The sequence below is a fragment of the Ursus arctos genome, unplaced genomic scaffold (genome assembly GCF_023065955.2).
Source record: "Ursus arctos isolate Adak ecotype North America unplaced genomic scaffold, UrsArc2.0 scaffold_3, whole genome shotgun sequence".
NCBI classification, from domain to species: Eukaryota; Metazoa; Chordata; class Mammalia; order Carnivora; family Ursidae; genus Ursus; species Ursus arctos.
Window position 1 is genome coordinate 30,186,562 of NW_026622985.1, and position 13,807 is coordinate 30,200,368.

At 34.8% G+C, this 13,807-nt stretch overlaps 1 protein-coding gene across 1 annotated transcript in view; it reads left to right on the top strand.

The window, feature by feature from the left end:
- The window catches only part of ZNF804B (zinc finger protein 804B), a 712,281-nt gene that overhangs the window by 97,775 nt on the left and 600,699 nt on the right, over window positions 1-13,807 (top strand). Inside the window, exon 4 of the mRNA XM_057304168.1 lies at window positions 5,702-5,746. The gene's annotated coding sequence lies outside the window, so the exon portion shown is untranslated. The remainder of the gene's footprint in view (window positions 1-5,701; window positions 5,747-13,807) is intronic.

Sequence of the window (13,807 nt, forward strand, 5' to 3'; positions counted from 1 at the left end):
TGGGGATGAATTATGTGGTTGGCTTCAGCAAATTAGGACACATTTGAACTAGAGATCAGATAATACCATTCCAATTACGTGAATGGGCCATTAGGGTACTGTTAGTACTGGGGAAGGGAAGGCATATTCTAGAAAGGCAACTAAAAATTTCTGCCACCAACAGGAACAAAAGCATCCTGGGGTCACAGCAGCAGGAACTTGGGGCCCTTTGCTACAGTGCTGCCCTGGCGTGACTCAGCTACCACTTTCCAACTTTGTGCTCCTTTGCTCAACCTTCTAGTTGCTGGGGAAAACACTATGATTGGTCCAGTTTAGATCACCAGGAGTCAATATTTCTTCTGAATAGAATTGCTAGATGCAACTGAAATAGGCAAAATATGTCTAAAGTATACCAAATAAAATACAAAGTAATCTCATTTTAATTCAAGCAGTTGGTAATATATTCCAAGTTTAAAATCAATGAAATCTTAAAATACAGTGGACCTTGAATAACATGTCTTTGAACTGCACGGGACCACTTATATGTGGATTTTTTATATATATATATTCAGTATAGTACTATAAAGTATGTTCTCTTCCTTAATATTTTCTTTTCTCTAGCTTATTTTATTGTAAGAAAAAAGTAAAAAATGCATATAACTCAGAAAATTTGTGTTAATTGACTCTTCATATTATTGGTAAGGCTTCCAAACAACAGTAGGTCTTTTGGGGGGAATTAGAAAGTTATATGCAGGTTTTCAACTGTGCAAGCGATTGGCACCTTGATCCACATTGTTTAAGGGTCAGCTGTATTATATTTTGGGAGGTCATGTAGCAACTGCATCATGAGTAAGAATTTAGGGGACTTTGTATCTCTCTTGATCTTAGAGTTAGAAAGTTCTAAGTAAATGAAAATAAAACAATCTGATTGATTATGAATATGTATTAATTGAGTTAGGTTTGATTACAGGTAGCAGAAAATCCCACAGAGCCTTGGTTTTCTTTTTTTGTTTTTGTTTTTAATTTAAATTCAATTAACCCACATATACTCATTAGTTTCTGACGTAGTGTTCAATGATTCATCAGTTGCATATAACACCTAGTGCTCATCCTATCATGTGCCCTCCTTAAACAGCCTTGGTTTTAATAAGCATAATAAATTTCTTTCTTTCTTAGAGTCTGGAAGTGTCAGTTGAAACATACTATGGTACTCCACAGAGTCTGAAAACCACATGACTTCTCTTTTTTCTCTGCAGAGACCTCAGTTCCCAAAATAACCTCATGGAAAGAGATGATTGCTCCAGTTCTAGCACTGTATCCTCATTTCAGCCAGCAGAAAAGGCTTGTTCTAGAAGTTTTATACTTGATTCTGCTCACATTCCATTGACCAGAACTCCTAGGTTTACTTCAGTATTGCTGCAAGATAGCTGTATGTGCAAGGTGAACAAAACACACACACAGGGATTTCTGGAATTTTAATAATATACCAATAATATAATTATAGTTAGCCAACAAGGAAATATTTGCTTATAAATTATGATTAGAGCTGTGAAGAAAATAAACAGATAATAATACAAGAGGGAAAATAATCAGTAAAATGAGTGGTAGAAATTAATTCCCGTAAGAGGCAAAAGAAAGAAAAATGGGAAAGCTTCATAGAGAGGCTTTTGACAAGTGGATATAATTTGCAAAGATTTGGGCTGGAGATAAGCCTAGAAAGGGAATTTAAATATAGGGAAAACATGAGAATCAGACATCCAAAATGCAGGCTTTGTTCAGAGATTATCATGCAGTTTTGTTTGTTGAAATTAAGAGTGTATGGACAGTAGAAGGAATCATCTGACACTTAGAACTTATTCTGTGTCAAGCACTATTCTAAGTGCTTACCTTTACTCATTAACTCTCCACAACCACCATCTCCGGTAGGTCTTGTTATTTTTCCCATTTTCAGATGAGAAATTTAAGGCCTGGAAAGTATAAATAACTTGCTTAAATTCATAAAGTTCTGATTTTAGGAAGTGTAGCTCTGAGTCTGCTCTTAACCCCTGGACAATGTTGCTTTAAAATAGGGAGATCTCTAATGTAGGGCCATGATGTTGTACTCAATAATTTGGACTTAATTTTATAGGCAATGGGAAGCTACTGAAGACTTTTGAGTAGAGGTAGATGATATATTTGAATTTGTGTTTTGGGGATATTGGTTTAATATTTGTGGGATGAATAGATGAAGAATGGGGTGTCATTTGGGAGATGCTAGAAATGACCCAACGAGAATCAATATAAACCTTGACTGAATAATGAATAAAGCCTTGGAGAGATTCTCTGAGACTAGTTTTTCTAATCTGTAGTGCATATTCAGGCTAGAATAAAATAGAAAGAAATGTTGGCAATCCTTTGGTATGATGTGGCAGTATTAATTATCGATCCTCTCTGCAATGGCAAGGTGAATTCAGAAGGAAGGCAGTAATGTTTATTAAGCATTTAGTTTGTGCCTAGAACTAACACTGGCTTATATTATTTTTTTATTTTTTTAAATATTTTTTATTATATTATGTTAGTCACCATACAGTACATCCCTGGTTTTTGATGTAAAGTTCAATGATTCATTAGTTGCGTATAACACCCAGTGCACCATGCAATACGTGCCCTCCTTACCACCCATCACCAGGCTTATATTATTTTTAATTCTCACAACAGAAGTATAGGAAATAGGGCTTCTCACTGAGTTCTGTTCATTCTCAGATGAGGACAGCATGACTAATTTTTTACTAGTTTTGTTATTAGCAAATGACAGAACTTGAATTGGGTTTCAAGTCTTCTGTCCCTTACACTATACAGCACCTATGGCAGTACCCAGTTCACAAGGTAAATTTGCCAGTCACAAAGCCTTGGGAGGTGTGGCCACATGCTCAACTTGAGACACGTTTTGAAATAAATATTCCTTTGAAATACAGTCTTCTCTGAGATTACCTTGACTTTAGCTCTGAAGTACGACAGATGGGCATGAGTAGAAAAATCTTCATTGATTTCTGGCTTACTCACATGATTAAGTTACATGTACAAGACCTCTTTATTACAGAGGAAGAAGATACCAAATATTTTCTGAGATTCCCAAGCTTTCCTGTTTCATGGGATCCTTAGTCCTCATTCATGTTGTCACTGTGTCCTCAGACCAAAAGGAATATTAAAAATTCCATTTATTACACACAGTGAAGTCCAATAACTCAGTACTTACGTCCTAACAGCTTATTAGATGTCTGAAGAAAATAATATACATAAACTATAAAAAATAATTTAATTTTTACATAAGCACAATTACTAATGGGATATATGTATCTATTGAGTATGACACACCTCTAAGATACTAGCACCACCCTAGACACCACTGGGACCCTCATTTAACCTGTGTTCCACATCGGTTTTTTTTTTTTTTTTTTTTTGTTTCGTACTTGGTTTTCTTCCCAGCAGTCACTGAAAATTCAGCTATGCAAAGAGATGTCGTTGAAAGGATTTTAGCACAATCTACTCTTTAGACTGAACTACCTCAAGCTAGTTGTTTGCAGCATTCTGACAAGTGTCAAGTACTGCTGTGTTTCTCTTAAAAATTTAAGGTATTCCCTAGTGCCTGGTGAATTTGCTGTGACATCCCAGGGCACAGCTGCATAGTTTGGAAAACATGTGTATACGTTATTTGGTACATACCAAGAATTTTGACCTGAACACATTACAATTTGCATCCAAGCATACCTAATTCAAAACACATTTTTCAACACTAATGTTTTTGTTTTTGTTTTAATTTTTTTCCAAATACAGATTATTTTATAGATGCATCCTGTTGCTGGGAGAAAAACAAAGAGGAAAGCATAGATTTGAAGTCATGTTTCAAATACTTGTTTCATTATTCACTGGCAGTTGGTCTCTGGGCAAGTTACCCAACATCTGTGAGCCTTAGTGTCTTCCTGTTTTTTAATCTGTAATGTGGAAATACTCATAAGCACTTCTCATGATGCCTGTCAGAATTAGGGTAAATGTTGTATTGGAAATACTTGGGACAATGTGTGGTGCCTTTTGGGCTTCATCGAATGTTGTTTTATCCCTCCTTCCTCTCTAAAGGGAGATTGTCTCATGGAATTGACTGTACTTCTTTTCTAAATAACACATACTTAAAATGAGAGATCCTTCTGTAAAGGCTGTGAAGGGCAATGATTTTTAAATTAGCAGAAGAAGGCTAGCGCAGAGGAGATGAGATGTTTAATTCTGGAGAATTTATGCCGCCAGAACCATTAACAATCTCCTTTCCAGGAGCAATTATCTCAGCAGCAAAGTAAGCACTGAGGGACACACACGCAAGAATTAGACAAGCAAAAGGCAGATGAATTTAGAAAATACAAAGAAAGAGGCATTCTGTAATAAAGTATGTTCCATGTGCTCCTAAAAAATAAGTTCTAGGGAATATTATTCTTTCTGGGTTTTTTTTCTGTATATTAGGAGTGCTACCGATCAGGATTCTCACGAAGATGAATAATTCCTAATTATTTTCAGCATGTGTGTCATACGTGACTGTGTGTCTGAGAGAAATTGAACCCTGATTCCATGGCCCGTTCTGTCCATCTTTCTCCAGGGTCAGCCATACGCAGTTGGGAAAATTATGCCTACCGGAGAACAATTTCTCACTCATTCAACATTCCCTCAGAGCTACATCAGATCATTAACAAGGATTTTCTCAATTAACTACTAAATCAGCAATTAAGGCTTAAGAGAGATCTACTGCAAATAAAAGGGTTATTGATTTTAATTCAGTCATATCTTATAATTATGGATATTAATCATACACAGTCTTTAACTGCAAAATAGGACTCTCCCTACCAGTCAGACATGACAGAAGGAGGTAAAGTTAAATGACTTTCAAGTGGACAAACTGCCATTACTTAGTAATGAGATTGAACAGTATGGCACTAATTTAAAAAAAGGGATAGATGCTTTACAGGATAATTTTTAAATGACTTGAGATTTATATTTAGGCTTAGTTAAAACTCATCAGCCATGTAATACATGAATACATTCATTGAAGGATCGTCTACAATTACAGTAATGGAAAGGCAACATGCTACGTGAAGTTACAGCTACACTCTCTGCTCACACAGACCAGTGCATATGCCAGATCATGTCTTCATTAACATATTACATGGAACTGTAGCTTGTTAAAAGTAGTCATGGAAGAGTGGTAGGAGCATAGTAACCTCATGAATTCCTTCATATTTAAATTTATTAAAATAAAAATGTAGGCTTTTTTTTCTGTCTCGATATGTTCATTTTGGTCTAACAGAATATGTAAAGTCTCATAAAAAAATAGAAAAGACTGCAGCCCACCACCTTTCTCTCTTTCACCAGATGGCAACATTTTCTTTAGCATTCTTTCATGTTTGCCAAAGCTCCAGCTATCAGCCATGTGTTGAGTGAGTTTCGGCAATCTGGAAAATAGAGTACGGGTTCTATTAGAAAGTGTTGTAATTTTGCACAAAAATTTTCCTTGCCCAAGACCAATTATATTTAGACCTTGTTTAAATGTATGATTCCAAGCTTCATGCAAATTCCTATGACTGACAGCAACCTTTTCGCAAAGTAGAGTTTGTTTACATTATATCTTTATCAAATGCTACCGCTCCTTCTGGTCTGCTGTTTCCGTGATTGGAAATTGAAGTCTTTTTTCTGTCCTAAACAGGTCCCTGAGTGTCGAAGTAAAATTGCACTCAATGAAGTTAAAGAGGTAAGGAAGATTTTATTCAAGGTTTTATTTATTGTAGTCAAGAGGGAGATCTGTCTAAAGTCTGAACTCATTTCCTTTGAAACAAAGGGTAAGGAGATTTGTAAGCACTGGGGTGAGAGAGAACACAAGCCATATGTGTTTGCTAATTTGCTTTTTCCAAAAGAAAAGTAAATTTTCTCCTGTTTTTGTGATAAGAGGTAATTTTACAGCTTAGAGTAGGGCATCCAGTGAAGTTAGGCCCCTGTCCTCCCACAGAGACTGGGAGATCGAAGAACTGCCTTGATATTGACATGTCAAAGGGATGGCTGTCAGATCCTAGAGACAGGTAGTCCTGGATTGTAACACTGACAATAGCTTTTTTTAAAAAAATTTACATCTCAAAGGGGGCTGAGAAGGAATTTGCAGTGACAAAGTTTTTAAAGTAAATGCTCCAAGAAAGGAAGATCAAGGTACTAGAGTCAGGAATAAGCTTGTCTATAAAGTTTAATTCAGCTGAGAACTTAAAGGCTGTGTTCACAAATATCACTAGGACTCTATGGTAAGAACTGATAAGAATAATGAGAACCTCATAATAATGGTGGGTTGTTGGGATACATTTCAGAATTTAGTAGCCAAGGGCCCCAGTGTGTGTTCTTCCCAGAGTCAGTTACAGTTACGGTGATATACTCATTAACTGCACTTGAGAAGTCACTACAAAACCCGTTCAGAAGGTGAAAATTTATTTTGTGTCTGTATGTCTTAAGTCATACTTCTCATTGGTTCCCGCCCCTCTTATAGAAATGTGAGATTAAAGGTGTCTCCAAAATATGCCATTACTTCTCCTAAAGCCATTGAGTGTCTATGGATTTGACTGTGGTTATATAGTAAGACTCTGAATATACCCATATACCATCCACGTGGTGGTGTTTATACATTTCAAAAGTACACTCATTTTTCATTTGATCCACACAACAACATCTTAAAGCAGAAAAGGACAGATACTAGGATCCCCTTTTTACAACACAGAAAATTGAGGTTCCTGGGAGCTAAGCAACTTGTCCATGGACACATGGATAGTAAATATTAGTACTAACTTCTACTACTATATCCAGCTTTTGATATAAATGTTTCCCAAGTACTTGTACTTGTAATCCTGTACTTGTAATTCAGCCAAAGTGTGATTTTTGAAGCACATGGATTGTTTTTGTTTTTTGAGGGCTTTTGAGAAAAATCTGTCGTATTATTGAAGTGATACTGTCCAAGTAAGTGAGCCAGCATTAGCCTTACTGATGTTGTCCTTTCTCTCTTTTGGATGTTCCTCCTAATTGCTTGTGTACTTGGTTTTTCAAATCCCTGTCAAATATTAAGATAATTAAAGGAACATTTAATCTCTTTATATATTTTTATAATCTGTAAATGTGTAGACAATCTTTCTTTATATTCTTGTACATCCGTGTGTATAAATTTATTCTTATCAATAGACTTTAATGTTTCCTAAATTGCTCCTCCCATTCTTTTTTTTTTTTTTAAGATTTATTTATCTGGGGGGCTGAGAGAAAGTATGAACAAGTGAGGGGAGGGTCAGAGGGCAAGAATCTTCAAGCAGACTCCCCACTGAGCGTGGGCTCCATTTTAGGACACTGAAAATCATGACCTGAGCTAAAAGTAAGAGTTGGACACAACTGACTGAGCCACCCAGGCGCCCCTTCCTCCTCTGTTTCTAATGTTTACAAAATAATATTTCATCATTAACATTTTTATGTTTTATGTTAGAGTTAGACTCTTATTTTGGGGCCAAAACTGTGATTCCCAAAATGTGGTCTATTACTGGGAGTAAAATACAGAAATACATATTAATGAATGAGGGTCAGTCAGCAGGGGGAGGGTACAAAGAATCTGCATTTAAAGAAGGTCCCCAAATAATTCTGTGTACTTTATGATTTAAGACACACTGGTCCTGGTTTTTTATTCTCCCATCCCCATATCTTTATTAATGTGTTTTCTATTCTTCTGAAACCCTTCATTAAAAAAGAAAGCCCATCACTGCCACTACCACTATAACTTAGTAAATAACGTCAGTGGTTTTATAGTACCTATTTTCCAAAATAATTTTAATCTTCTCCAATCCTTATAATAGCATTGTTTGAGGAAAGAAAATAACTTCCTCAGAAAACCTTGTAAATGAAAATTAAAGTCAAAACTAAAATTATAGACACAGAAGAAAGTTTATCCATCGAATGTGTTTTCATAATCTTTATTGGGTTAATCTGTCATGAAATGGACCGTATTTGTATCCCCAGTCCTCAGAACCCATCATTTTCATGGTGGACTTTTAGGCCTCCTGATAGATTTATATGACACTCTGTTTCAGCTTCGGGTTAATTCTTTGGATTACTACTGGCATCTGACAGAGCCAAACCAGGATTTAAAGAGAGAAACATAGGGAGAAAATTATGGGTAGTTTATATTTTTGCCAAAAAGACTTTTCTAACATTTAGAATGTTTCAAAGGTAGAATTGACTGACTTGGGAGGTAGAGAATTCCCTGCTAATTGAAGTATTGGAAATGAAACTGTATATAAGATATAATGGAAGAAATCCATGTACTGATGTAAAACAAAAACAGACTATTTGATCTCTGAGGTCCTTTTTAATTCTCTTCTTAATCTCGGAGTATTTAGATTTGCCATCTGTCCAACCAAAGTTATTACTGCTTTCCCATTCAATTATTATTCTTTGAATGCTAGTTATAATTCATTTGAATTTCTCATTTTTACAGAACAAAATCTGTGAGAGAATATTAAATGAAGTATTATGCCTTGAATTTCCTTGTCCAGAGCATATGCAAAACAAAAATAAGAATTCTCCTATTCACCCAAATAATATACAGTTTAATAAGATCTCCTAAATGTCAGGTAATATAAAACATGGGAACTTTGAAGGACCTTATGTTCCTCAAGAAAATTTTATTTTATTTTATTCCTTTTTTAAAGATTTTATTTATTTATTTGACAGAGAGAGGGAGAGAGAGAGAGAGCACAGCAGAGGGCGAAGGACAGGAAGAAGCAGACTCCTGGCTGAGCAGTTCCAATGCGGGACTCGATCCCAGCACTCTGGGATCATGATCTCAAGGAAATTTTAAACTCAAAATTATCATTGATATGTTTCTGGATACAAGGTCCCCAAATAATTTGCCAGTGATTAGTATTCTTTACAGCTGTCAGAAGATTTTTGTGTTAGGTTTTTAATATTTTCTTTTGTCAAGCATTTTTGGACAATTTGGCTAAATATTAATGATAGTATAATATCCTGAAAAAGTTAAAAATCAGCCAATTGTCTGGGCACATTGTCTTTCTAATGAAAAAGACTCTGGCATTCCCAAACATTCATGTAAGTACACACTTCATTTTCCCATATAATTGGACTGCACAAAAACCTCTCATTTTAAGGATTATGAGGAATAGGTCTTCCTTCTCCCCCCACCAACAGAAATTATACTTTTCCTTTACTAGCCATTTTTGACAGACAAAAATCATTTGGCATATTTTTATGATGCTTGGTATCATTTACTCTAGACATCGTCATTTCCCCTTGAGACGCTTTCTAAAGAGCATTTGACAGCTACTTTAAAAAAAAATGATTGAATGATATTCTCAGCATTTATCTATTGCCCACTTTATGTTTTTGCCTAACAAAGAAGTGCATTGAAGATAGGCTAACTCATAATTCAAAAGAAAATCTAACAAAAACACTTACTTTGGCACAAAAATTAATTTTCACTTTCTGAATTAATTGATTTGGGAATCTGCAAACTGGAACTGTAATTCTAAGTTCTAAGAAATAACACACTTATATTACACACAGAATCTTGTTCCGAACCTTGTGATTAAAAAAGTAAAATATTAAAAAGAATGCAGCTTTGGAAAATGTTTTAAGGGTAGTATTATGTTCCAGTTCTTTTTGCAGTAGATGTTTTTACCTGTTAGGCTGTGGAGGATTTGTTTGATTTTGGAAATGTCACTCTGATAGAATAAAACTGACTGGAATAGAGAGGATTGTCAAGGGCGAGCAAGTACTAAGGCACTCAGTAGTTGTAACTGCAGAGTGTATGTATTACATATGAAGTCGCATACAAATTTCCATAGGACTTATGTAAATACGCTTCATGACTCATAGAACTGCACAACTGGTAAGTGATTTTTATTGTTACGCTATTCACAATTTATTCCTGATTTGTCATAAAGTTTGTGGTAGATTTTTAGGTCAGATGTTCAGAACTCAGAATCAAATTTCTCTCCAAATTACATTATATGTGGTGGTTGGGTCTTTAGGCCAGTTCACAATGTGTCTGTCAGATCTGTATCATTCAACCAAGTATCAAAGAAAAAAAAAGAATCTAAACTTCATCTACCACATTTCTTTAAGGACAATGAATTCGAGTTTTGACTTAGTCTTACAGAAGTATATCTGGCTTTTGAAGTAGGGTCCTAGGTGGTTCTTGTGTTCTACTTTCCAATTTAAAACAAGAGAATGGGATCACAAGGTGGCTGGAGATGCATTGGAAGGAAATAGGTGGGATGGAATAATTGAGGGTATGAAATGGAAGGAAAGGAATATGTTTGGGAGGAGTTAGATTATCTAAATAACCAAATACTGATCAGCTGATCAGGTAATAGCGGCTTGGATTCTATTTCATTCATTGTTCATGCCATTTGAAGGCTCAAAACTACTGGAATGAGAAGATGTGTGCTCTAGAGCTGTGCTGTCCAGTGTGGTAACCCCCAGACAGCTATGGCTCTAACATTTCAAGTACTCAATAGCTCTGAGTTTTGTGACTACCATATTGGGACAGCAAACATGTAGAGCATAACCACCATCACAGGAAATTTTATTAGACACTGATGCTCAAAAGGAAGGGTTGGCAAACTTTTTTTGTAGGGCCACATAGTAAATATTCTAGGTTTAGAGGGTCATGCATGGTCTATGTCTTAAGCTCTCCTCCTCTCCCTCTTTCTCTCCTCCTCTTCTTCTCCTTTTCCTTTGTTTTACAAACTTTTAAAAATATTAAAAGCATTCTTAGCTCATGGATTATTGTACATAATAAGCTACAGGTTGGATACAGTTGGTTTATCTCTGCTCTCGCTGCTCTAGAGTATTCATTCCTTTTCTGATGAATAGCAAGACTGGATGTTAGAATTAGATCATTGGTAAAAATTTTTGTTTGATCCTAAAATAGGTACTTATGTCTCATGTTTAAAGTTTAGCAAGAATAGTGAGTGGCATGGTCCCCTTCTGCTTCTACTAAGGAATGTGACTGGGTCTGCAGAGTTCCTCTACAGCACACTGGTGAGCAGTGCCATATCCTTTATTTCAGTGATGGCGGAACTTGAGAGAAATGTATTATAATATGACTGCTCTGGAAGCATCAGTTTTTTCATCCATGATATTTATCAATACATTACTGAAAATAAGTATTGATGAAAGTTTCTATGTTCTGTTACAGTCTTATTGTAATTAATCTGAAGAGTCAACCTCTACATCTTTAATGTGGTGAAGTAGAATCGATTATAGGGTCTTTATGTTCCTTTAAAAAAGTTATCTTATTTGATGTTTAACAGTGACAGTTGAAATTCATGTACATACTTTGCTTCATGAAAATGTGATCATCTCTTTTCTTATTATATCTTAAAATAATGGATTTTTTATTTCTCCTTTAGCCATCTCCTTTTGTAATAGTACTAGTTAATTTTTAAATCTTAACTTCCTTTAAAAACAGGAAAATGAAATTTAGGAGTATTATTTATAGTATTTATGCATTCAGCTTCACAAGATTTGTTGAATATTAGCTGTGTGCCCAGAACTATGCTGAGCACTGTGGATACAAAAATCAGTTATTTAATTCCTGATATCAAGGAAGTTGCATGTAGCAGGAAAGCGGGCACATAAACCTGTACAGCATAGTATTAAATGTTATATTGTTCAAGAAAAAATACAGAAGTCTGGAGCAAAGAGCTATATTAGAGTAATGTCTATAAAATCTTTAGGAAAGAAGAGACATCTCTTTCAGGCCTGTATGGATGAATGGAATTATTTATTTATTTATGAAGATTCGTTTATTTATTTTAGAAGAGGGGAGAGACAGAGGGGCAGGGAGAGAGAGTCTTAAGCAGACTCCATGCTGATGATGGGGCTCGGTGTGGGGCTCGATCCCATAACCCTGAAATCACTACCTGAGCTGAAATCAAGAGTTGGAGGTTTAACCTATTGCACACTACCTAGGCGCCCCTGAAAGGGATAGTTTAAATGTAAGATAGAAAGCCAAGCCATGCTGTATAAAATAAATAGCATGAATACATATATGGCGTATATACTTGGAATGAGAAAGATGGATATTATAGTTTGGATTGAGTAGAAAGTGTGAAGGTAGGATGTTAAGATATGTGGCTAGATATGTGGCTAATCTGTGTAGCTTGCTAAAGCTGTTGAATGCTATAATAAAATAGGTTATGAGATGACCTATTAAATTACTTTATTATTTAAGTTTTACTCTTGACCTTAGTCAGAAATATGATTTTGGCAGCAGGGTATAAAATCAGTTGAATGAAACAATGAGGGTAATGAGGTGCCTTAGGTAGCTCTTTCCATAGTTAAGGGAAACAGTATGGAGAAATTAAATTTAATTAAATCAAAGCAAATAAAATAAAATTAATTAAAACAAATGTCACCACAATAGAAGATATGAGTAGAATTTTAGAAAATTGGGGAAGAAACTAAGGCAAGATTTCATCAACTGGTTTTAGGTAAAGGAGAAATAAAGAAAATAACCCCACATTTTATAGATTGGTGTCTAGGTCAGCTTATAAACTGTTAAAAGAGAAAGGTAATATGAAAGAAAAAGGTAACATAGTTTTAGGAATGGAAATAGAGATTTAATTTGGAAAGACTGATTCTGAACAACTAATCCATCATCTAAGCAGAAATGTCTAATAATAGTACAGATACTGGTTTAGAGCACAAAAGAATTTAATTGTGATATGACTATCACCTCAAGAACACATGTGAAGTGTTTAACTACTTTAAGTGTTTATCTTTCATCATATAGTTTATTCCTCAAAAAAACCCTGATGAGATGGATACTATTATTATACTCATTTTAGAAATAAAACAAATTTGCTTATTTTTGCTGGGATTATCTTTTCTCCTCCTATGTGATTCAGCAAAATGAGACAATATGTGTGAAAATACCTAATAATGCCTTGTTCATGATAGAAAGTCAAGTGTCAAAACTCAACCCATTCAGATAGTAGAATATAGTACTTAAATTTGAATTAATTAAAATTAAATGCAATTAAAATCAATTTCCTTAGTGGGATAGTAGAATATAGTAGCTAACCCATTCAGATAATAGAATATAGTAGTTAAAGCCATGGGTTCTGAAATCAGATTATGGTTTTAAGATATACTCCAGTACCAAAACCAAACAAAGACATTATAATGGAGGAACAGGCTAGACCAATATGTCTTATGAACTTTATGTGCAAATATTCTCAACAAAATATTAGGAATATTGTATACAAAGAATTATCTACCATGATCAAGTGGAATTTATCCTAGGTATACAAGACTGGTTCAGAATTCCAAAATTGATCAACTTATCACATCAATAGGCTAGAAAAGAAAAATCATGTAATTATATCAATAGATTCAGAGAAAGTGTTTGAAAAAATATAACATCTTTTTATGACGAAAACTGAGCAAACTAGGAAGATAGAGGAAATTTTTTAACTTGATAAACAACATCTACAAAAATACCTACAGCTAGCATCACATTTTAATAACTAGAAACTAGAAACACCCACCCTAAGATCAGGAAAAAGGCAAGATGTTTCCTCTCACTACTCCTATTCAACATTAACTAGGGAGTTCTAGTTAATGCAATAAAACAAGAAAATGAAATAAAAAATACAGATTGGGAAAGAGGGAATAAAATTATCTTTGTTCCTCGATGACATAATTGGTTATGTAGGAAATCCCAGAGAATCAACAAAAGAACTCCTAGAACTAATAAGTGATTACAGCAAAG